This window comes from Berghia stephanieae, chromosome 6, assembly GCF_034508935.2.
Source record: "Berghia stephanieae isolate SIO BIC M18660-M18661 chromosome 6, UCSD_Bste_1.3, whole genome shotgun sequence".
Classification (NCBI taxonomy): Eukaryota; Metazoa; Mollusca; class Gastropoda; order Nudibranchia; family Aeolidiidae; genus Berghia; species Berghia stephanieae.
In genome coordinates, this window is record NC_088365.1 from 136,692 (window position 1) to 160,472 (window position 23,781).

The following is a 23,781-nucleotide window of genomic DNA, read 5'->3' on the forward strand; positions in this document are numbered from 1 at the left end:
TGCTGGGTGTTTATATCTAACCACTCAAAGAAGAAGTGCAAGTTGCGGTGATTTGTACACTTTCTCCAATCTGCACTTCCTCTGAGAGGAGTCGTCACGTTGTTCTCCCACTGGCTGGGATTCCTGACCTCCCATAATGGGCAGGGAGGTATTTACTGTGTCTTCCATCTCCCTATATCTGTTTTCCAACATGTTTTCTGTCTTTGTCTTGGAATGAGATTACTTGGTTTTGTCCTGGGCCTGACCGGATATCATGGCTGAGAGGGAAACAGTCAAATATATAGTTATTGTTTTGGGAGTAGGTATGTTTTTCTCTCGTTATATTTGTTATTTTGAATTTATGTAAGCATTTGAGTGTATTCCTCTTAGTAGGGAACCTGTGCTCGTTTCTGGATGAGACTTTTAGGTGATCTCAAACTAAGTACATTGATGGTATGCTCTTGGTATCTTCACCAATTCCCTATTTGTACCAATCCCCTTTGTCTTACTTTTTCTTGAGTGCTTTAATTTTAATTCTAAAATTTTTTACCATCCCATATTCTCCCTTTTTACTGGCGCTGATATGACCTAAATGTGTAGCAAGCGCCGTAAAACCCTTAAAAAGAAAAGAAAGAAAAAAAATTGTTCTCTCATTGTAAAAATAATAGACAGATTATTATACCCTTCTTTCATCTCTTTGTAATTAAACGAGTTATTTTTATCGCGCCTTTAACGAGCTTGCGAGTATGTGTCATTGCACAATAAAAATATAACGAGTTTGAATTAATCAGTGCAAGCTAACGTTATACATATATGCAGGTCTGACATCCGAACGCCCTTATGGGCCTAGTTTAACATTGTTGTAATGGACAATATTTTGCTTGATTTTTTAGATTTCCATTACAACAATGAGCTCATAATGAATTGGGTTATCAGACCTACAAATAAGTGAACGTCGTTGCAAGCCAAATCAGAGGAAAAAAGATACAAGAAAAACAAATCATTCAGAAAATTAACCTGCGTCGACTGAAGATCGAACCAGAGACCTCTTGATGACCTGGTTACGGTAAGAAGGAGGTGTGTGGATTGAAGGGGAGGGGGGGGGGGGGGGTTAGATATGCCTTTTTTCTTGCATTGTCTTATCTTTGCTTTGTATGGCACTGTAGTTTTTTTTTTTCAACAAGAGATGAAGTTAGTAGGAAAGTGCCAGTTTTGAATGTTGACACGGATAACCAGTGTTTGAATCCCCCCCCCCCCCCCCCCATGTCAACATTTTGTAGACCCCCACCCCTCCCCCCTAGCTGTTGACGTCATAATTTGTGAACATTCCCTAAGTAGATGTTGATATCGACGTTGAGGTATAGAGCCATAACAAGAGATGAAGTGAGTAGGAAAGTGCCAGAAGACAATAATAGATAATAAAAAAATTCGCAGCGGTGATGGGGGTTTGAACCCGCAACCTTACTGGTACGACAACTCCGCCTGGCCGGGAAGAGCGTGACTCTACCGTACGAGCTATCCACGATCCCTTGTTGTTTTTTTTTTCACACCTTTTCAGATTTTTATCTAGGTCTACACCAGTACCGGCTCCCTAATTTGTTATTCTTTGATTCTAAAATGCTAGAACCTGTGGACTGTAAAACGCTCTAAACAAAAATGAATATAAAAGCTTAAAATACAACAACAGCAACAAAAAAAAAAAAAAAAAGAAAAAAAAAAAGAACAAAATACCAAACACGGAATGTTTCGGGCTCAAAACCCTTCTTCAGTCAACAGACACCCCCCCACCCCCCCCCCCCCCCCCCCAAAAAAAAAAAAAAAAAAAGACACACACCAAAAAACAAAAAGAAACAAACAACAAAACATTACAAAAACCCAGATCGACTAAAGAATGTGTTATATTCATTTCTATTGTTTATTACTTTGTTATTTTGAGATGGTAAAACATTATCGTTCGTTTTATGAGCAGGGTATTGTAATGGTTTACTTTTCTATGCGTAGCAGCACATACTTCTAAATAGTTATTAATAATTGAGATTTATGTTTATAATATAATCATTCACAGAAGAAGTGCGTATTGTGATGATATGGAACACATTCTACAACCCGTACCGGCTCTATGTCGTCACTATTTTTACTCTCCCTCCCTCCCTCCCTCTCTCTCTCCCTCTCTCTCTCTCTCTCTCTCTCTCTCTCTCTCTCTCTCTCTCTCTCTCTCTTTCTATTTTAATACAGACATTTATTCTATCGCAGAAAAAGTGAGCTTTCATGACACCTTTTTGTTCCCGGTCACATTATAAATTAAAAATTCCGATAATTGTTTAATTGCCCGGAAAAAAAATAAAATGAAATTCTAAACCAATTAAAGAAAGACAAAGCAGATAATTTAAAAAAAAGAACAAAACAAAAAAACAACCCCCCCCCCCCCCCCGAAAAAAAAACAACAACAAAAAAAAAAACAGGCGACAGTTGAACCTAGAATAGTTTGCCATTGGGGTCTAACGATCAGTTTCCATGAATGCATGAATAAAAAAAAATCATGCCCTTCCGCCACGACACCACGAAGGAATACAGATAATTTATCAAATAAGATGTCTGATGTCAATAGGAATCAGTGCCTGAAGCCGGGCTCGAACCCAGGAACCTGTTCTTCTCCTGCTCATTCCCTCCCCCCCCTCCCCCCTCTCTCTCTCTCTCTCTCTCTCTCTCTCTCTCTCTCTCTCTCTCTCTTTTTCTCCCCCCTTTCCTTCTTTCTTTCTTTCTTTCTTTCTTTTCTTGTTTTCTTCCATCTCAGTGTCTCCCCCCCTCTCTCTCTCTCTCTCTCTCTCTTTTCTCTCTCTCTCTCTCTTTTCTCTCTCTCTCTATCTCTCTCTCTCAATCTCTCTCTCTCTCTCTCTCTCTCTCTCTCTCGCACTACCATCAACAATTGTTCTTCTCGGCTGTTTTATCTAACCACTCATAGAAGAAGTGCAAGTTGTGATGAACTGAACACACATGCTACAGCCCGCTTTTCCTCTGAGAGTGATCAACAGCTCTCTATCCCTCCCACTTCCTTTCTCTCCATCTCTCTTTTCTCTCTCTCTCTCTCTCTCTCTCTCTCTCTCTCTCTCTCTCTCTTGCACTAATAAATTATCACTCTTTGCCACTCATTGATCATATTGTCACACAATTTAATTTTGTTCCAGTTGCTTTGTTTTCTGGTAATGGACAAAGGCGTCTCCGTTTATTTGTCTCTCTCTCTCTCTCTCTCTCTCTCTCTCTCTCTCTTTCACACACACTCTATCTATCTATTTATCTATCTATCTATCTATCTATCTATCTATCTATCTATCTATCTATCTATCTATCTATCTATCTATCTATCTATCTATCTATCTATCTATCTATCTATCTATTTATCCCCTCTCTCTCTTCTCTCACTATCTCTCTCACTATCTCTCTCAATCTCTCTCTCTCTTTATCCCTATCTCTCCCTTTCTCGTACTTCTACATTATCATATCGTAACATAATTTTATTCCATTTGCTTTTGTTTTCTGGTAGTGGACACAAGAATCTTCAGCATGTCAATACCATCTAAAATTGTTCTTCTGGGCTGTTTTATCTAACCACTCATAGAAGAAGTGCAAGTTGTGATGATATGAACACACATTCTACAACCCGCTTTTCCTCTCAGAGGGATCATTATTATTTCACTTGTAATATAGATAGTATGCGCTTGGCTAAGGAGCTCATAACAGTGCCATCCGGAAGAGTAACGAACCAACACACAAAACTGTGTGTATCCATGAACGTTTATAGTCAAGTTAATACAGTTAAGTGAGCATTACTCATAAACACGGATGGCAAAAAACAATAACAAAGACCCGAGTGACGTCATATTCGAACTATCTATAGATGTCGTTCCATTCGCTTCTTTTTCTAACTGGGCTTTTATAATTTACATACGCTTGAAATTGATGGGGGGGGGGGGGGGGGGGGGGTCCCGATAACTTAATTGGCAGAGCATTCGCGTCACACGCAAATGGACAGAGATCGGTCCCGGGTAAAGTCGATATTTCCCTTCCCCCTTTGTTTTCGTTTAACAATCACGACACAAAACTCATTTTCTTAATGAAGGTATTGAATTTTGACTTAAATTTTATACTTATGGCCTAAAACTCCAATGTCAATCCTTGGATCTATCCCGGAATTATACCATATCAACTCTCTCCTTACCAGCCATTTTCAGGATTTTCCCCAAAACTTCACACGCAACCAACACAAAAATATATTTTTTTATCACTCAAATACAACAGCAGTAAGTTCTTACGATAAATAATTTCTTTAGCAAAACATGCTCTATATGCAACACACTGTTCATTTTCTTTAAATTTTATGTTGTACAAGAGAAATTTGAATAAGAAAAATGTTGATTGTATTGTAACGTATGAGATGATTTTCAAATGGTTGGTAAGGAGAGGATTAAGGCGTTGAGTCATCGTGTGTTGATTGTATTGTAACGTATGAGATGATTTTCAAATGGTTGGTAAGGAGAGGATTAAGGCGTTGAGTCATCGTGTGTTGATTGTATTGTAACGTATGAGATGATTTTCAAATGGTTGGTAAGGAGAGGATTAAGGCGTTGAGTCATCGTGTGTTGATTGTATTGTAACGTATGAGATGATTTTCAAATGGTTGGTAAGGAGAGGATTAAGGCGTTGAGTCATCGTGTGTTGATTGTATTGTAACGTATGAGATGATTTTCAAATGGTTGGTAAGGAGAGGATTAAGGCGTTGAGTCATCGTGTGTTGATTGTATTGTAACGTATGAGATGATTTTCAAATGGTTGGTAAGGAGAGGATTAAGGCGTTGAGTCATCGTGTGACATACAGCTTTACTACCAAAGCTTTTAAAACAAAAAAAAAAAAAAAAAAAACAACCCCCCCCCGAAAAAAAACAAAAAACAAAACAAAATAAAACAACACCCCCCCCCCTTCCCAAAAAATAAAACAAAACAAAAAACAAACAAACAAACAAAACAACACCCCATCCCCCCCCCCCCAAAAAAAAAACAAACAAAAAACAAACAAACAAAAAAAAACAAAAAAAAAAAAAAACAAAACAAAAAAAAAAAACAAAAAACAAAGAAAAAATAAATAAAAGATTTAGAAAAAAAAAAAAACAAAAAACAAAAAAAAAAAACAAAAACAAACAAAAACAACAAACCAACAAAGCAACCAAACTTACAAACAAACAAAATACGTCCTGATTGTATTTACGATCGTTGTTTGATCACTCAATGGGAAGGAAACCAAATTGGCTTTTAAAAAAAGTAAGATGTCATTGCAAAAATAGGAATTTAACATTACTGACCATTTTTGCCGTGACATCTTATTTTGTTATCCTAGCCACTCCATCATAACACCGTATAAAAGCAACGGGTCACGTATCACTATTTTCAATCAATCGTTTTGAGAAGTAAAATACGTGTCGCGCAAGTGGAAATAAAGCATAATTTTGCCAAAGACTGAAATGAAGTGATATTCAAGAGAAACAACTCGTAAAAAAAGATTCATTTGTCTATAATTCATTGAGTTGCTTTCTGTGTCGACATGAACTATCTAGATCTGTTAGGTGAATGTGTTTATCAACATTCTGTCCCTTAGCTGTGTCCAACTCCGTGAACCTTGCAAGGAGCGCAGTACATATATGTATTCGCAATTGGATTCGATAGTCTGATGTCACGTCGTCCAGCAACGGCGGTCATCGTGGCTCTAAACAAAGAAAATCGGTACTTTTTTTCTTCATGATGGCTAGAACTTTTCATATGTCTTGTAATCAGAATGTATAAAAGTTAAAACATGATCTTATTTATAATGTTTTTCTCCTCTGGATACACTTTTATGCTCGTCGGAGAAATATTTCATAAGGGCGTCCGCCGTTGTTCCGAAGTTTAGAGCCAGTTACTAAGTAACCATGCGTCATTACGAGGGAAGTGACGTCATGAATTTTGAAGCGTATTTTAGAGATGGGGCGGAGGCTCGATGATTTCTACTTGTGAAAAAAAAAATCACAAAATTACACGATACATTTTTAAAACAAGCCACAATACTGAGATATCATTCCTCTGCTGAAAGGTTTTTGTAGTTATTCTTTGGCCACCCGTCAAAGTACTGAATTTGGTAGATTTTGCTTTCACTTAAAACAAAGATGGAATAATATGTATATTAGAATTAGTAAATGAATGTTTGTTTGTTTTCATTTTACAAGTACGAAGGGAAAAAAGCCCCCAACTCATTCTCCTTACTCAGGGCCATGATATTTTGACTGGGATTTTATACAGTTGGCTTAGAACTCAAGATTTCAGTCATGGTGTTCATCAGAAGCTATCGTTAACTTAGCAGATAGTTCGAAGTTGACGTCACTCATGTCTTTGTTATTGTTTCTTGCCATCCGCGTTTATGAGTAATTGGATTCAATAGTCTGATGTCACGTCGCCCAGCAACGGTGAGCACCGTGGTTCTAAAGAAAGAAAATTGGTACTTTTTATTCTTCATGCTGGCTATAACTTTTCATGTGTCATATGTGATCAGAATGCATAAAAGTCAAAACATGATCATATTTATAATGTTTTTCTCATCTGGATACACGTTTATGCTCGTCGGAGAATATTTCATAAGGGTATCTGCCATTGTTCCGATAGTTTATAGCCAGTTACTAAGTTTACTATGCGTCAATACGAGGGAAGTGACGTCATGACTGTTGAAGCCATTCTCACTTGACTGTATTAACCTGACTATAAACGATCATGGTTAAACAAAGTTTTGTGTGCTGGTCCGTTATCCTTCCGGATGGCAATGTTATGAGCTCCTTAGCCAATGAATAATATATTTCGCCTGACACAAGAACCCTCTTAGACTTATTATAGTTCGACGTCATTTATTAGGTTTGTGTAGCGTCTAGTGAGTTGTCGTTAGTAAGGCTCAAGGAAACAAGTTATTTCATTGGTTGAACTATTGAATACAACTCACGATTTGCTTTCTTTTGTGATCAAAGACTTGTCTTTTGACGTAATGTTTTTGGTCAATGTCAGGCTATAAGTTTACGATGGCTACGGCCTATTCCGACATTTTATGAGGACCTCTTTTATAGCGCTTTGAGCACATTAGTGGATACAGTACTGTATAAATGTGAAAATTGGGTTAACTTCTATGAATTATTGTGGAGAATGAATATATTTTTTGTATTGCAAAATCTCAAATGAGGTATATCACATCAATTTATTATTGTTGTTCTAGGTTTATTTATTGTGTGGTTATGTGGTCTAATGGTATTGGTATGACACTCGTTTTCGGATCGGAAGGTCCTGGATTCGAGCCTCGCTCGGCGCATAGTCGAGTCCTTGGAAAAGGCTCTTTACTCACATTCCCTTACCGCACTCAGGTGTAAAATGAGTACCTGGCAGTTAACAGCGTTGTCTCTGCCGGACAAAAAAAAAATTGCAATATCGCCCAACAGACGCCATGTCCCATTCTAATTGTTACGTGTTGGTCAGGAACCCATTGTAAAACGTTTTGAGAACGTCTAGTGGATATTGCGCTATGAAAAAGCTCAAGTTATTTTTAATATAAAAGCTCCTGTTTGGGTTCGATTCATTCCCACATAATAACGTTTTGAGAAGGCGGGCCCACAAGAACCTCTTTTAATAATAATAATAATAATAATAATAATAATAATAATAATAATAATAATAATAATAATAATAATAATAATGATAATGATAATAATAATAATAATAATAATAATAATAATAATAATAATAATAATAATAATAATAATAATAATAATAATAATAATAATAATAATAATAATAATAATAATAATAATAATATATCTTTATTGTCCTAAAAAAATTGGCAAATTGTCATTTGGTTACACATTTAAAACAATACAATATTGACATAGACACACTCACACAGATGCGTATTGACTGTGAAGCGCAGAAAACTGACTTGGTTTGGACACCATACTCGATAGCCTGAGCAGGACAGTCCTACAGGGCACAGTCAAAGGCCAGCTCAGAAGAGGGCGCCAAAGGAAGATGTGGCTGGACAATATAAAAGAATGGACAGAGATGTCGGTTCCGGAGCTGCTACATAGGGCTAGCAACAGCCAGGCATGAAGGAAGACTGTAACTTCTGCTTCACGCAAGTCCTCCCGACGACCATCCGGTCATGGGATTGAGTGAGTGAGTGAGTGATACAAATAAATCACGCTGACGATTCTTACTTCAGCAAAAGTCAATCTTTGTACTGAAATGGTCCCCTATGTTTGTTTTTTTTATTTTTAAGGGTTTTACGGCTCTTGCAACACATTAAGGTCATATCAGCGCCAGTAAAAAGGAAGAAAATGGGATAGTAAAAAGTTCTAGAATTACAATTAAAGCACTCAAGAGAAAGTAAGACTAAGGGAAATGGGAACAAATAGGGATCAGATGTAGATTCCAAGAGCATACGACCAATGTACTTAGTTTGAGTCTCATCCCGATACAAGCACAAATCCAGCAAAGAGGAACACACTCAAATGCTTGCATTATACATTCAAAATAACAAATATAATAATACATAACAGAAAGATGATTTACAAGGAGAAAAAAATATCATCTCCCAAAACAATAACTATGCATGTGACTGTATCCCTCCCAGCCAGGACTCAGGCGAGGGCCAGGAAAAAAACCAAGTAATCTCATTCCAAGACAAAGACAATGGTCCCTTATTAACTCAAGTAAGTTATCCAACAGGAAAAGAATCTATTAAAAATGTACGAGAGTTACCCACCCTCATGTCAGACAATGCCCTCCTTGTTCAACCCGATATAATATCTATTCCAGATTTTGGTCGGTTCTTGTTCTGAATCTTCCAAGAAGTCTCTCCCTGGGCAAAGAGATTCTCACGGTTCCTTTCTCCTTGTTGCCTTTGGGAATTGTCATTGAAGATCAGTACGACATACAGTTGTGATGGTAGCCTGTGATGTGTAACCAACTGCTCCTATCTGGTAATATTTCGTAATAAATTAAATGAAGAAAATTATTGAGTTTAAAGTAAAAAATAAAATAAATAAATAAAATTCCCTTTATTTATCTCATAGGAGAAATTTTTATTTAGGGTCTATTTGTAAAGCGCTTTGAGCACATTTAGTGGTTATTGCGCTATATAAAAGCTCTATTCCAAGGGAAGACTAGAATAACCCAGGCGTCAGCCACAGTGCAACGCCGCAAATTGAGCTAGGGCGAGGTGAATTGCTCAAGGCCACACAGAGCAGCGGCGGGATGATCGAACTCGGGTACGAAGCAAAGACCGTACCACTGAGTCACCCTGATCCCCGAAGCTATGCTGACCTCCGAGAATAAAAAAAAAAGAAATGTTTGTTTGAAGTTAAAGACAAATAACCTCTGTCCTCAAAAATAGATTTATTTAAGTTTTAATTCCGAAGTCAAACTCAATTTTAACCCTCTCTTTACCAACTATAGGAAAAGCATCGCATTCGTGACGTTAAACTAACATTATTCTTATACAGATTTCTTTTGTTTATCACAAAATGTTTAATTTTTAAAAGTGTTATGAGAACTTAATGCTATGCGGCTGTGTTGTAGAAGTCGTTTATGGCTGCAACGACGTTATGTGTGTATCATGTACTTATTTCTTTTGAGTTTGAATTTTAAATTTGTAGTCTTATTTTGGATTTATATGACGTTTCGGGATAATCCGGAGCATGGACAGTAAGGAGAGAGTTAACTCACTCAACCCTAACACCGACTATATCCGTAGTTTACCCGGGTTACTTTTATCCCATGCCTATTTATTACATTTTTCTGAGACCCTTATAAGCGTAGTATCAAAGCTAATGTTTTTAGTTTTGCATGTTGATGATAGTTGAATAAAACTACCTATGTACATACTTATTATTTATACATTTTTTTTACAATTTTGAAAAGTAGCAAAAGTCGCTAGGATTAAGTGAGTTAAGCATTAAGGTATTCACGAATAGAATACTGATTTGAGATGTTGAACCAGTTTAGTGCTGTACTCTCGGAAAAACACATACAAACAAATTTGGCCAGAAAACTCTTCTTTATATATTGATCGATTTAAATGACCCCCATCTCAGCAAACATTCTCAAACCTGAGACTGAAGGACTTTAGGTTATCAAAAAATCTTGAGCTTTTATTTATACAGCGCAATATCCATTAAACGTACTCAAAGCTCTTTACAAGGAGTCTCAAACCAACAGTAACACGATTCATAACAAGCAATGTCTTACATCGTCCAAAACCATTTTAGAATACACAACATACTACTTACGTAATCCTCTTCGGGTCTTGAAGCACATAGGGCATCCACCAGACATCTCCATTTTTTGCGATCGGCTGCTTTTACGGTGGCTGTGTTCCATCCAGGACAGGCCTGCTTCCTTTAATTCTTTCTCCATCGTCCTTCGCCAGGTTTCTTTGGGTCTTCCTCGCTTTCTCTTCCCATTTGCTGTCCAGTACAGGGCTGTATATACAACACAAACGGTATTAAATTATTAATCATACGTCGATTTCGTGAAGAGACCGACAATAGATAGACACTAATAACACGACAAAGGTAAGCTGTTGACGGCAATGAGTCATTAGGCTATCGTTGGAGGCTTGGATTAAATAGACGTTGTGAATCTTGGAGGGAAACATGTGACAGGGAGTGTTATGTAAAATTATCACAGCTGTTGAGCGAGGACTGTAAAAAGTGTTGGATGTTTACCAAACAACTTTGAAAAAAAAACAAAACAACCGAAAATAGTTGTGAATCTTGGAGGGAAACATTTGACAGGGAGTGTTATATAAAATTATCTACGTTGTTGTGGACTGTAAAGAGTGTTGGAATAAAATGAAGTTTATTTACCTCACAACTTTGAAAAAAACAAAAAACAATAGAAAATAAAGAACATAATTCTTTAACTCACTCAATCCTAGAGATTTTTGCTACTTTTCAAAATTGGAAAAAATGAATTAAAAATGAGCATGTGCATATATCGTTTTATTCAATTACCATTAACATGTAGAAATTAAGAATATTAGCTTTGATACTACGCCTATAACTTGTCTCTGAAAAATGTAATAAAAGTAACACGGATATAGTCGGTGTTAAGGTTGATTGAGTTAAAAGGAACGCTTTGGACAAAAACAACTTTCTCAACCAACAACAAAAACAATTAATACGGTATGATTCCACCGCTCCCATTAGAAAACCCTATCCTTTCGTAGTGAATATGTAACTAACAGTGCGAAACTGAATATAAGCTTCAATTTAATTACGAAAACAGATAACATGGACGTTTCGGGTTTCTCCTTGATCAACAAACAGGATGAATGAGCTTCGAGCAGCAACATTTACATTACTTAGTAAATATGTAATCGTTGAATAATGCTTTGAACGCGTTGAATTTAAAAAAATGTATTCAACGATTGCAGAATATTCCGCATATTTTGTTGGTTTAAAATAATGTGTAAAAGACAGCTAAATTGCAATTTAAAATATTTTTTTTGAATGGTGCGCATGAATACAAATCCAAAATGTTCTTGTTTGGGTCAAATTGGGTTATTCAAGCAGGTTGAGAAAAAAACCATACAATTATGGCGAATCGAAGCAGATACTTCTACCATACAATGGGCCACGAAATGTATCATATATCTTACATGGAGCTCGTAGTGTTATTGGGCACGATAAAAATGCCTCTTTTAAAAAATACAAAGAAATGAAAGAATCGGATAATAATCCACTCAAAAGCCAGATATTCTAGAGAAGAGTGGGGCTTTGCAGTCTAGCTGTATGATTCTCGCATTTGGATCGGAAGGTCCTGGGTTCGAGACCCACTCTGAACGGGGCATAATTGAGTCCTTGGAAAAGGCTCTTAACTCACACTCTCTCACTGTACCTACTTAGTTGTAACTGTCTATAGATAATATGAGTACCTGGCCGTTAACAAGATTGTCGGGGGAAAAAAAGTAATGTCGCCTAACAGGCATCTGTTCCCGTCTTACATGTTAAGAGTTGCTGTTGGCTTGGGACTCCCTGTAAAGCGCTTTGAGCACATTTAGTGGATCTTACGGTATTTACTAATGCTTTGCGTCTAGCTAAAAAAGGCAAGAGTATCCGATTTAGGTTTGACTTGTATTTTAATGTGTTACTTTTCCTTACAGGATGATAACCTAAAGTAGCTTGGTTGTCTTGCTTAGAAATATGTGGTCTAGTGGTATGACACTCGCTTTCGGATCGGAAGGTCCTGGGTTCGAGCCTCGCGCTCGGCGCATAGTTGAGTCCTTGGAAAAGGCTCTTTACTCACATTCTCTCACCGTACTCAGGTGTAAAATGAGTACCTGGCCGTTAACAGCGTGTCTTTGTCCGAAAAAATTGTAATATCGCCTAACAGGCGTCATGTTAAATGTTGCTGTTGACCAGGGACCCCTTGTACAACGCTTTGAGCACGTTTAGTGGATATTGCACTATATAAAAGCTCAATCGTTTTATTTTTTTTTTTTTAGTATTCACAAAACATGATAAAACCACTGAGTTATCGTGATTCCTTATATTTGACTAGATAGATAAATTTTACTTCCATCATAAGAGTAGTCATTTAGAGACATTAGGTCCATAGAGCCGGGCGTGGTTTATTATCCTGGTTTCTAAAGCGTGAATAGACTATAGCAATTGCGTACTACCGTTTGGATTAGACGTTCGTTTTTTTTTTAAATCATCACAAAGTACTTTCCGCCTGATCTACAGGATTCAGCTAGTACCTAATCACTGCTGATGTGAACAGGGGTATGGGTGCACAGCGTCCTGTGTTATCTATGTATGGGTGTGTGTGTGTGTGTGTGTGTGTGTGTGTGTGTGTGTTGGTGGGGGGGGGGGGGCTTTGCTTGATCAGCGAGTGATCTACCAACTGACCTCCCCCACAATCCTTCATCGAATGATCATGTAACTAACACATCCAGGGTGTAACAAAATGGATGATGCATTCACTCTCCCCTCCATGATGGGAAGCGAGGGTTAAGCCGTCGATTCTCCTGCTTAATAATAATATTATCTTATATTTTATAGCTAACTACGCAGTATCATGGTTGCCAGTTTTTTTCAGGACAACTTGCCAAATGTGTGACAAAAACTTGCTAAACCTTTCAAAATAGGGATTTTCGTTACACGTACTCATAATAGTGAAATATTACACTTGCAAATTCAATAATAAACAAAATGCTGGCTTACCTGGTGTTGACTTATAAAACACCAAAGAAATATCAAACTCGAAGCCACATTAATTAGGCCTAACAGTTTCACTTTCAGTTTCAAAACCTGTCAAAGAATTGGATTCAGTAGTCTGATGTCACGCGCCCGGCAACGGCGGCCATCTTGGTTCTAAACTAAGAAAATCATTACTTTTTATTCTTCATGCTCGCTAGAACTTTTCATTCCCTTTTCATATGCCTTGTGATCAGAATGTGTAAAAGTCAAAACATGATCAAATTGATGGGTTTTTTTCTCCTCTGGATACGCGTTTAAGCTCGCCGGAGAAATATTTCATACGGCGTCCGCCATTGTTCCGATAGTTTAGAGCCAGTGTTACTAAGTTACCATGCGTCATTAGGAAGGAAGTGACGTTATGACTGTTGAAGACTATTAAGACTGGAATCGGAAAGGCTGAAGCCAGATTTGTGTTTGTTGTAGCCAAATAATAAAATTTATGTGAGAACGAAATCACAAAACGAACATGCAAATATTGGGAATTGAAAGGTAAGATTTGACACGCTCTTTCTTTCTAATTAAGTATAATAAAAATATATAAATATTATATTAATTTTCTCTGTCCCAAAAAATGCCAAAAAAGTGCCAACTTGCCAACCGATTTGCTTTCCTGCCAACCACAATCAAAAAGTGCCAAATTTGGACAATTTGGCTCTAAAAATGCCAAACTGGCAACCCTGCGCATTACGCATGTGCTCCACCTATTGTGTTAGTTCCCGAGGAAAGATAGTGGAACGGAAATGATTAATCATGAAAAAAAAAATTCCCTGTCCTTTCGTTTCTTGGAAAAAAGCCCCAATCTGTTGAATCCTTGCTTTGCGTTTAGGTAAAATATTCACAATATCCGCCTACCAGATTAAAACATACCAATACTCAAATCTACTTGTAACCGTTAACGCTTATAGTCTGATAAATATAATTTTTAATTTAGTGAGAACGAATCACTAACAGGCTGTCTTAATATAATAGCAAAGTGCTGAGTGACGTCAATTTTGTTCCTTCTATCTATTGTGGAATTCCTGAGGAAAGAAAGAAGAACGGAAATAAATACAAATGAAATAGGTCTCTATCCTTTCGTTTATTTGGGAAAAAAACCCCTCAAACCTTATTTACTGTTTTCTGTTCTTCAGTTTCAGTTCAAACAAACAAACAAACAAACAATCAAACAAACGAGAGCATTTACATAGCCCAAAATCCACTGAATTGCTTTACAAGCGCTTTACAAGGGGTCCCCTGACCAACAGCAACACGTAATATATGTAGAATGTGACATGACGCCTGTTAGGGGTTATTACAATTTTTTTTTCGACAGAGACAACACTGTTAACGGTCAGGTATTTATTTTAAATTAAATACGATGAGAGAATGTGAGTAAAGAGCCAATATCAAGGACACAACAGGCTCGAACCCAGGATCTTCCGATCTGAAAGCGAGTGTCATTCCACAAGAAAACATTGCCGCATTGCCTATCCTATCCCATGTGTTTAGATAATAGCAATTTCTTTTATTGAAAAAGGGCATGAGAACCCAAATTTTTAAAAAAATGCTATTTAATGACTAGACCCTAAAACGTTTTTAAATATTTAGCCAGAAATCTCGCCGTTCAAATATCGATCGATTTAAATGACCCTCATCTTGGTAAAAACTCTCAAAAACTTTGCAAAGTCCTAGATTTGAAAATATTTATATATATATATATATATATATATATATATTTTTTTTTTTTTGCTAAGATGAGGGTCTTTTAAATACATCGATTTTCGAATGAAACCCGAGTTTTCTGGCAATTTTTTAAAAAAGTGTCTTTTTCAGAGAATGCCAGTTCACGAGTTAAAACGAAACTCCAGTGTTGTTGAACAAAAACTGTTATGTGTTATGACAGGAAATAAGTTTTAAAAATAATTCATTGTGACATTACACGTCTGTGCTATTTTAATTGACACTTGTTATCGTGCAGTGGTTGTTGATTAACCTCTGTTATCCCATTATTATTATGGTCCTCATGATCTAATGCTATGGGGTGATGTTTTTGTTATCATTATCATCATCGTCGTCATCGCCATCGTCAACATCATCATCATCATCATCATCATCATCATCATCATCATCATCATCATCATCATCAATCACCACTACCATCATCATCGAAATCATCATCATCATAATCATCATCATCATCATCATCATCATCATCATCATCATCAAAATCATCATTATAATCATCATCATAAAATGTGATCTATTCCTGTAATCTGGTATTATGACAAGGTGAATCATTTTCTTAAAGTAAATTTATAGCCTTTATTATTATTTATTATTATTATTATTATTATTATTATTATTATTATTTATTATATTATTATTATTATTATTATATATTATTATTATTATTATATTATTATTATTATTATTATTATTATTATTATTATTATTATTATATTATTATTATTATTATTATTATTATTATTATTATTATTATTATTATCATTATTATTATTATTATTTATTAATTATTATTATTTTATTATTATTATTATTATTATTCATTATTATATTATTATTATATATTATTATATTATTATTATTATTATTATTATTATTATTTATTATTATTATTATTATTATTATTATTATTATTATTATTTTATTATTATTATTATTATTATTATTATTATTATTATTATTATTATTATTATTATTATTATTATTATTATTATTATTATTATTAATATTATTATTATTATTATTAGTATATTAATATATTAGTATTATTATAGTATAGTAGTAGTAGTAGTAGTAGTATAGTTATAGTAGTGAGTGAGTGTAGTAGTAGTAGTAGAGTAGTTAGTATATATTATCATCATCGTCATCCTCATCATCATCTCATTTCATCATCATAAATTCATCATCACCATCATCATCATAATCATTATCATCATCATCATTATTATTACTATTATTATTATTATTATTATTATTATTATTATTATTATTATTATTATTATTATTATTATTATTATTATTATTATTATTATTGTTATTATTATTATTATTATTATTATTATTATTATTATTATTATTATTAAATTTTTCTCCAATCAAACAAATAAACGTCCATGAAGTTTCCTCGTTTTGATTACACGTACAAACTTGTAGCATCTGAACCACTTCAATCTAATACTGTTTATAGACGGTGAGTCACCGATTATTGATTGCCTATCCTATCCAATCCATGTGTTCAATGATGCAATGCAAATCCGATGTGTACGACCCAGTATCAATCACATCATACAAGGTAACAATCTCAAGACACATATTATGATGATACCCTGTCTTACTTGCGTCAGCTATCAATAGGACTATCCTTAACACCTGGCACACAAGTCAAAGTATATTCAATTCAAAACGTTTATTTTAGGTAATTGCCAATATAACTCATACAAGAATATATTTTCATCAACAAATGAAATAAGTAAAATCAATAATAAAGCAAGGCAAAAAATGATAATAACAGTAAAAATTACAGCAATAACAATAATAATAATGACACTCCTAAGAAATGATTTCATAGCCAATTCAACACGCATTAAAAAAACCCATTAAATTAAAAACTTGAGTTTTTATATAGCGCAATATCCACTAAACGTGCTCAAAGCGTTTTACAAGGGGTCCCTGGTCAACAGCATTTAACATAAGAGTTAGCTTAAGGTCCGAGAATTCAGGTTTTTTTTTTCTATTAGGGTTAGTTATACGTCGTAGTAAAGATCCTTGAGTATTTGTTTTGTTTTTTTCTTTTTCTTTTTCCTATTAGGGATAGTTAACCCTCTCCTTACCACCCATCGGAAATTCGTTACGATGCAGCCAACATTTTTCGCATTCTGATTTCTTTTGTACATCATATAATATTTGAACAAAAAGGTTTGTTACAGTTAAAGTATATTAACACTGTGTTGCTGAGCTCATTTAGCAGAAAATAAATATGTTTAGCAAGAACAAACAGCTTTTGTGTTTTGAATCGATGGATCACATATTATTTAGATATCTTTGATAACGGTGATCCAAATGATTATTAGGGATTATTAATATTGATGTGCTCGCAACACATACACACCCACACACACTCACACATACACTCAACACACTCAAGATGTTTGCTATTCAGATAATACGATAGATATTTTGTGTTAAAAAAAAGTAGAGGTAATATGCGCTTGGCCAAGAAGCTCACAACATTGCCATCCGGAAGTGTAACGGACAAAAACACAAAACTGTGTGTAATCATGAACGTTTATAGTCAGGTTTATACGACTGAGTGAGAATTACTCATAAAGCGCATGGCAAAAATCAATAACAAAGACCTGAGTGACGTCAACTTCGAACTATCTATAGATAATATCCGCTTGGCTAAGAAGCTCACAACATTGCCATCCGGAAATAAAACGAATCAACACACAAAACTTTGTCGTGTAACTTTAAACGTTTATTGTCTGGTTAATACAGTTTAGTGAGAATTACTCATAAACATGGATGCCAAAAAAAATAATAACAAAGACCCGAGTGACGTCAACTTCATTCCATCTATAAGCATCATTCAGTAACTGAAAACCAGCGAAAGGAAATACGCTTCAACAGTCGTAACGTCACTTCCCTCGTAATGAGGCATGGTAACTTAGCAACTGGCTCTAAACTATCGGAACAATGGCGGACGCCCTTATGAAATATTTCTCTGACGAGCATAAAGGCTTATCCAGAGGGGAAAAAAATATAAATCTGATCATGTTTTGACTTTTACACATTCTGATCACAAGCCATATGAAAAGTTCTAGCCAGCATGAAGAATAAATGTACCGATTTTCTTAGTTTAGAACCAGGATGGCCGCCGTTGCTGGGCGAAGTGACATCAGACTATTGAATTCAATTTCCAGAGGTGAGCGTGGTTAACGCTATTGATTATCCTCGATTAAACCCAAAAACCGAAGTTAAGTCGGATGAGGAATTCATCAAACAAATCAAAGTAAATGATGAATGTAAGAAGCCAGTGACAGAGATGATTCTCAGAAATAAAAATGTATTTGCGTTTGATGATTCAGATTTACAATGTACTGATCTATTAGAAGCCGGCATAGACACAGGTATCCATGACCCCATTAACCTGCGCCCGTATAGAATACCGTTATCACAGAGAGAAAATGTTAATGACACGATAGATGAAATGTTAAGTGCTGGAATTATCAGGCCAAGTTTTAGCCCATGGAATTTTCCTGTAGTTCTTGTAGAAAAGAAAGTAGATGGTTTGGGTAATAAACCGAAACCACGCATGTGCATTGATCTTAGGGCATTGAATAAAATAGTGGAATAAAAAGTTATCCTATTCCGCTGATTGATGATATCATTGGTAATTTAAACGATAGTCAGTATTTTTCATTATTTGATTTAAAATCTGGATTTCATCAAATTTCAATGTGTGAAAGTTCCATTCCGAAAACCTCATTTTCATGTTTTAAAGGTAAATATGAGTTTAACGTTTTACCATTTGGCTTAAAAATGCCCTTTCCATATTTCAACGTATGATAAATAAGTTGTTGATGTATGGTTTGACAGTTATAAGAGACTATTGATTTATAATTATTGCAACAGCTTATAAAGATGACTATATTCGATATTTATACAAAATCAACATAGAAGATCATTTATACATTTCCAATTAGTGTTTGATCGGCTGTTACAACATAATTTGAGACTAAAATTATCCAAATGTAGTTTTGCACAATCAGAGACAAAGTATTTAGGCTTTATAATAAACACCAAGGGAGTTAAACCTGATACTGAAAAGGTAAACGCGATTAAATCGTTGAAACCTCCCGCGAGTGTAAAAAAGCATGCAGTTTTTTAGGGCTGACAAGCTGGTATCGACGTTTCATTCCAATTTTTTTCTAAAATAGCCGAGTCGATCATCTCATTGACAAAAAATATGCACCGTTTTAATTGGGATGAAAAATGCCAAAGAGCATTTGATTATATGAAGGATAGTTTAACTGTGGTTTCATTACTTGCGCACCCTGATTCAAACAAGCCTTACATTTTGTATACTGATAGTTCAGATACATGTGTAGATGCAGTTCTAGTACAAAGTTGCGAAGGCGAGAAAGAGTATATACAAGGCATTTCCAGTGAAAAGCCAATATACTTTTTAAGTCATAAAATGTCGCAGTCACAAATAAAGTCATATTCAACTTCAGGGAAAGAAGCTTTTGCAATTCATTACACCCTGAATAAATTACTTATTATTTATATAATGCGAAATTTGTAAGAAAAACAGACCACCAGCCTTTAAAATCTTTAGTGCGGAACAGAAAAATAGAAGAATTCAGCCTGGGCGTTAACTATAAACTCTTATGACTGTGAAATAGAATATTTGAAAGGATCAGAAAATGTGTGTGCCGATTTGTTATCTCGATCGCCGCCAGAAAATGAAGATACCACTGTTGAAATCGCAACTTTAAATTCAAATAGATTTAATCCTGAGGAATTTATAAATGTCAAAGTCCATGATGAAAATAATGACGAACGCCCTACATTACCCGACTTTGATATAAAAGATGAACAACAGAAGGATTCAGATATAGTAGAAATAAAAACAAAACTAACAGACGGAACAGCTGACAAATCGTTATATAATAAATTCATCGTAGTTGATGACATTCTATATTGTATTTCACTAGTAGATGAGGATCCAATATTAAGACTGCATGTGCCAAAGCATTTAAAGCAACATGTGATTAAACAGTACCATCATTCTAATGGGAAATGTCAATAGGAAAAATGTTCGATGCTATAAAATTGAAATATTATTGGCCAAATTTATATAAGGAGTTACATGGGATTCTAGGAGAATGTGTTACATGTAAGGTAAGAAATATGAAACAACAAAAAGCACCGATACAAGATACAGATATCCCACCTTATCCTATGGCAAGTGTCTTTTAGATTTATCGGGACCTTACAAACAAACTTTATCAGGAAATAAATATATTGTAACTTTTATAGACAAATATTCAGGTTGGCCGGAGGCATTTCCAGTGCTAGATAAGACGGCTGACAGTATCATATACCTTTTGCTAGAAGAAATAATACCTAGACATTCATGCTTATTATCTATTACTACAGACAACGGACGAGAGTTTGATAATAAATATATTTTTAAAAACTCTTGAATATTTAAATATTGTTCATATTAAAACAAGTTTCTATCACCCCGAAAATAGTAAAGTTGAAAGAAGTCATAGGACTATGCATGACCTATTAGCAAGCAAAAAAAAAAATGCATTGCTAGCAATACGCACTAATGTTTCGAAAACCACAAAAATGTCTCCATTTTTTTGGTTATATCATAGAGACCCAGTACTCACTTTAGACAATGTGTTAAAACCCAGAAGAAAATATAAAGGTGAGGAATTCCATGAAATCGATTTAGAAAATCAACACCGCACGTTTATGACACTTGTAAAGAACACAAAGAAGCGAGGCGTAAACAAAATACAGTCATAAATAAAAACAGAAAGCACTTAACACTTAAAGTAGGAGAGCCTGTATATTATCGTAATCATGCTAAATCCAACAAACTAGAAAATAATTGGCTTACCCATCACATCATAGTTAAACAAACAACACGGGTATCCTTTTTGATAAAAAATCAATTAACTAACAGGATAATAAAAGCGCACGCAAATGATCTTAGATTATCAAATCTTAAATGGCAAATAAAGCCACAACAAGGACGAATATCACGTAAAGCAGCACTTGCAGAATCACCACCGGAGGATAGTGATAACGAAAGTAGTGATTCAGACAATAGTCAAAACACTATCATTTATGATTATAATGAGAGAACTGATATCCCAAAATTAAACGACCAAATGCAAATTTTGCGAATAATGATAGTGAAAATTTGATTGATAATGAAAAGGAAAATCTAGCTGACGAGGAAGAAATAATGGGATTATGAATCCAACCAACCTACCACTATGATAGCTACATCAGCACAAGAAGATAGTATTATGAAAACGTTTAATAAACGTAAAGTCTTAGAAGACAGATCAATCTGAAGATGGCATTCCTATGTTCGAGTTACAAAAACGACTTAGAACAAAAGCTTATAAAAACACAAGGAGCAGAAAAAATGTTCATGAAATCCAGTGTAAAAATAGACCAATTGCTAATTCGACTCGTAAAGTCGATGATATTTGCAAAGTTATCAAGACTGTATTGTCAAATATATAAGAAACTACGAATTATAATCAGACTGTATTGTCAAATATATAAGAGACTGAATATTTTATTAAAAAGGTTTCAAAGAGAATGTAAAGAAAATAATACCGGTTTATAAAATAAGACTGAAAAGTCAGACAGCTGATAATGATTATGACACAAGCGATTAGCTTGTAAAGTATCAGTTTTAAAAATAAAATGGAAAATTAGAAGAATATTTTCTTAAAGAATAGAACCGATCGGAGGAGAAGAACGTTGACGAAGCATACAAAAGGATCAAAATTGTGATCTGTTATATTATGATTTATAACTGTACAGTATTAATGATACATCTATGAATATAATATTTATGAAGTTAATATTATGTACTACCAATAACCTTGAGTTATGAATTGTGTGATTTAAGTTGATGTTTGTACTTGTCCACAGGTGGGGCACAAACCATTATTCGGTGTTCATTACCCTTTACCTTTCCCTGTTTCTAACCAAAGCTATTGTGGTCAAAGACAATGTTGTGTTTGAAAAGCCAGAAATCAGTCTCGAAGTTCGTGAATAACAATGTCCAAGATTCACCATTGAAGATTTATAACGATTTCTCTGAGAAGGCGTCGGAGCTAGAAAAATTAGTTTTCGGGGCAATAAAAAGTGACTAGGAAGGATGCAACCACACTATCGGGTTCATTTTGAATTTATCAAACATGAATTGGAGCATATAAAAAACATGAAACACGAAATAACAAATAGTTTTCAGAATTACAAATCTTTAAATCAAAGGAACAAGAGATCATTGCAAGGCAATGAGTTTTTTATTTGGCACTATGAGTGAAAGTGATTTGAGGAATATTCGGAAGGCGATGAAAAAGTTGAAACAAAATCAAAATAAAATCCAACATATTGTTAAAGAAAGTTTGTCTTTCATTAACATATCGCATGCAGAAATATTTAAAAATAGAGTGAGAATTAATAAAATAAATGTTGGACTTGCTCGATTATATAAACAAGTGAATCAAGGCTACAGTGAATTAAAAAACGATTTGGGAGGTTTTAAAAGCTTTGTGAGTGTCTATATACAATTAGACAAAATTGCTAACGACATTCGTGAAATGATGTTAGAAGAAATAGCACGTTTGGAAAATTTGCAATTACAGATTGATGGTAGTGTCGATGGGAAAATTATCTCCATCAGTGCTTCCAACAAAGTTACTGATAAAATGTTAGTGGAAATAAATCTAATTTACCATTATTATAACGTTGCAATAGATCCATTGTCATTAATTATGGAATTATTACAAAATATTGTCATGTTCAACAACTTTTGAAGACAATAACCTTTTGATTATGATTTCCGACCACTACTAAATAATGGAAGAAAAATAGAAATCTTTGCGGTCCATAATTTACCAATCCCAAATCTTAATATGTTGTCACAAGACACGAACACTTATCAATATAATTCTAAGTTTATGATTGCAAAATATAAACTATAAGCTAATGCTATTGTGATCAATAAAGAGAAAACTAAATACATTTTGTTATCTCGAATTGAAGCAGACACGTGTGCAAAACCTGAATTGCCGTATTGCGAATTCAAAAGTCCGATCTACCCCATAAATGTTAGTAAATTTTGTATTATAGCGTTGTTTGTAGGAAAACAAAGAAAATATTAAAAAGCTTTGTAAGGTAACTGTAAGTTCTAATGAAAACCTTCCACAAGCTAAATATATTCTCAGGGTCTGTGGATTGTAACTTCAGTATTTCCATTGCGATTTACAATACTTTGCGAAGACAAAACGATTAGTTCATTTACATTACGTACAAAACCTCCACTTGATGTCGTAAAATTGCCTTTAGGATGCACTGCTAATAGTGATTACGTTACACTTCCTCATATTACACAATGAACTCCACCTATAATGTCCGGGAAAATTTTTCATCACTCAAAATGAAAATTTCTGGTTCATCCTATACTTTGTGGGAAACTCTGAACAGGGTGATAAATAAATATAATCAAACATGGGTTGTAAATAACTTGGATAACGTTGCTGACATTGACATGTCTAGTTTGATAAATGATATAAATGCAATGAATGAGACCACCATTAGTGAAGGGTTAACTTTGTGGAAATTATTGCCTTATTAGCAGGAAGTATATTAGCTGTCATAATAATGGTTGGAATAGGCTTGTTAAAACAGGATATAATTGTGCTTAAAGTCT

At 34.6% G+C, this 23,781-nt stretch overlaps 1 long non-coding RNA gene across 2 annotated transcripts; it reads right to left on the reverse strand.

Moving 5' to 3' along the window:
- Positions 1-7,837: 7,837 nt before the first annotated feature.
- LOC144975934 (uncharacterized) lies at positions 7,838-10,622 on the reverse strand. 2 transcript variants are annotated; one of them, XR_013645996.1, is made up of 2 exons: positions 10,323-10,622; positions 7,838-9,011 (listed from the first exon to the last, which is right to left on the reverse strand). It is a non-coding gene; the product is annotated as an uncharacterized LOC144975934 (long non-coding RNA). The 2 variants fall into 2 exon arrangements; XR_013645995.1 differs by having other exon boundaries at positions 7,838-9,007; positions 10,323-10,616.
- Positions 10,623-23,781: the final 13,159 nt, after the last annotated feature.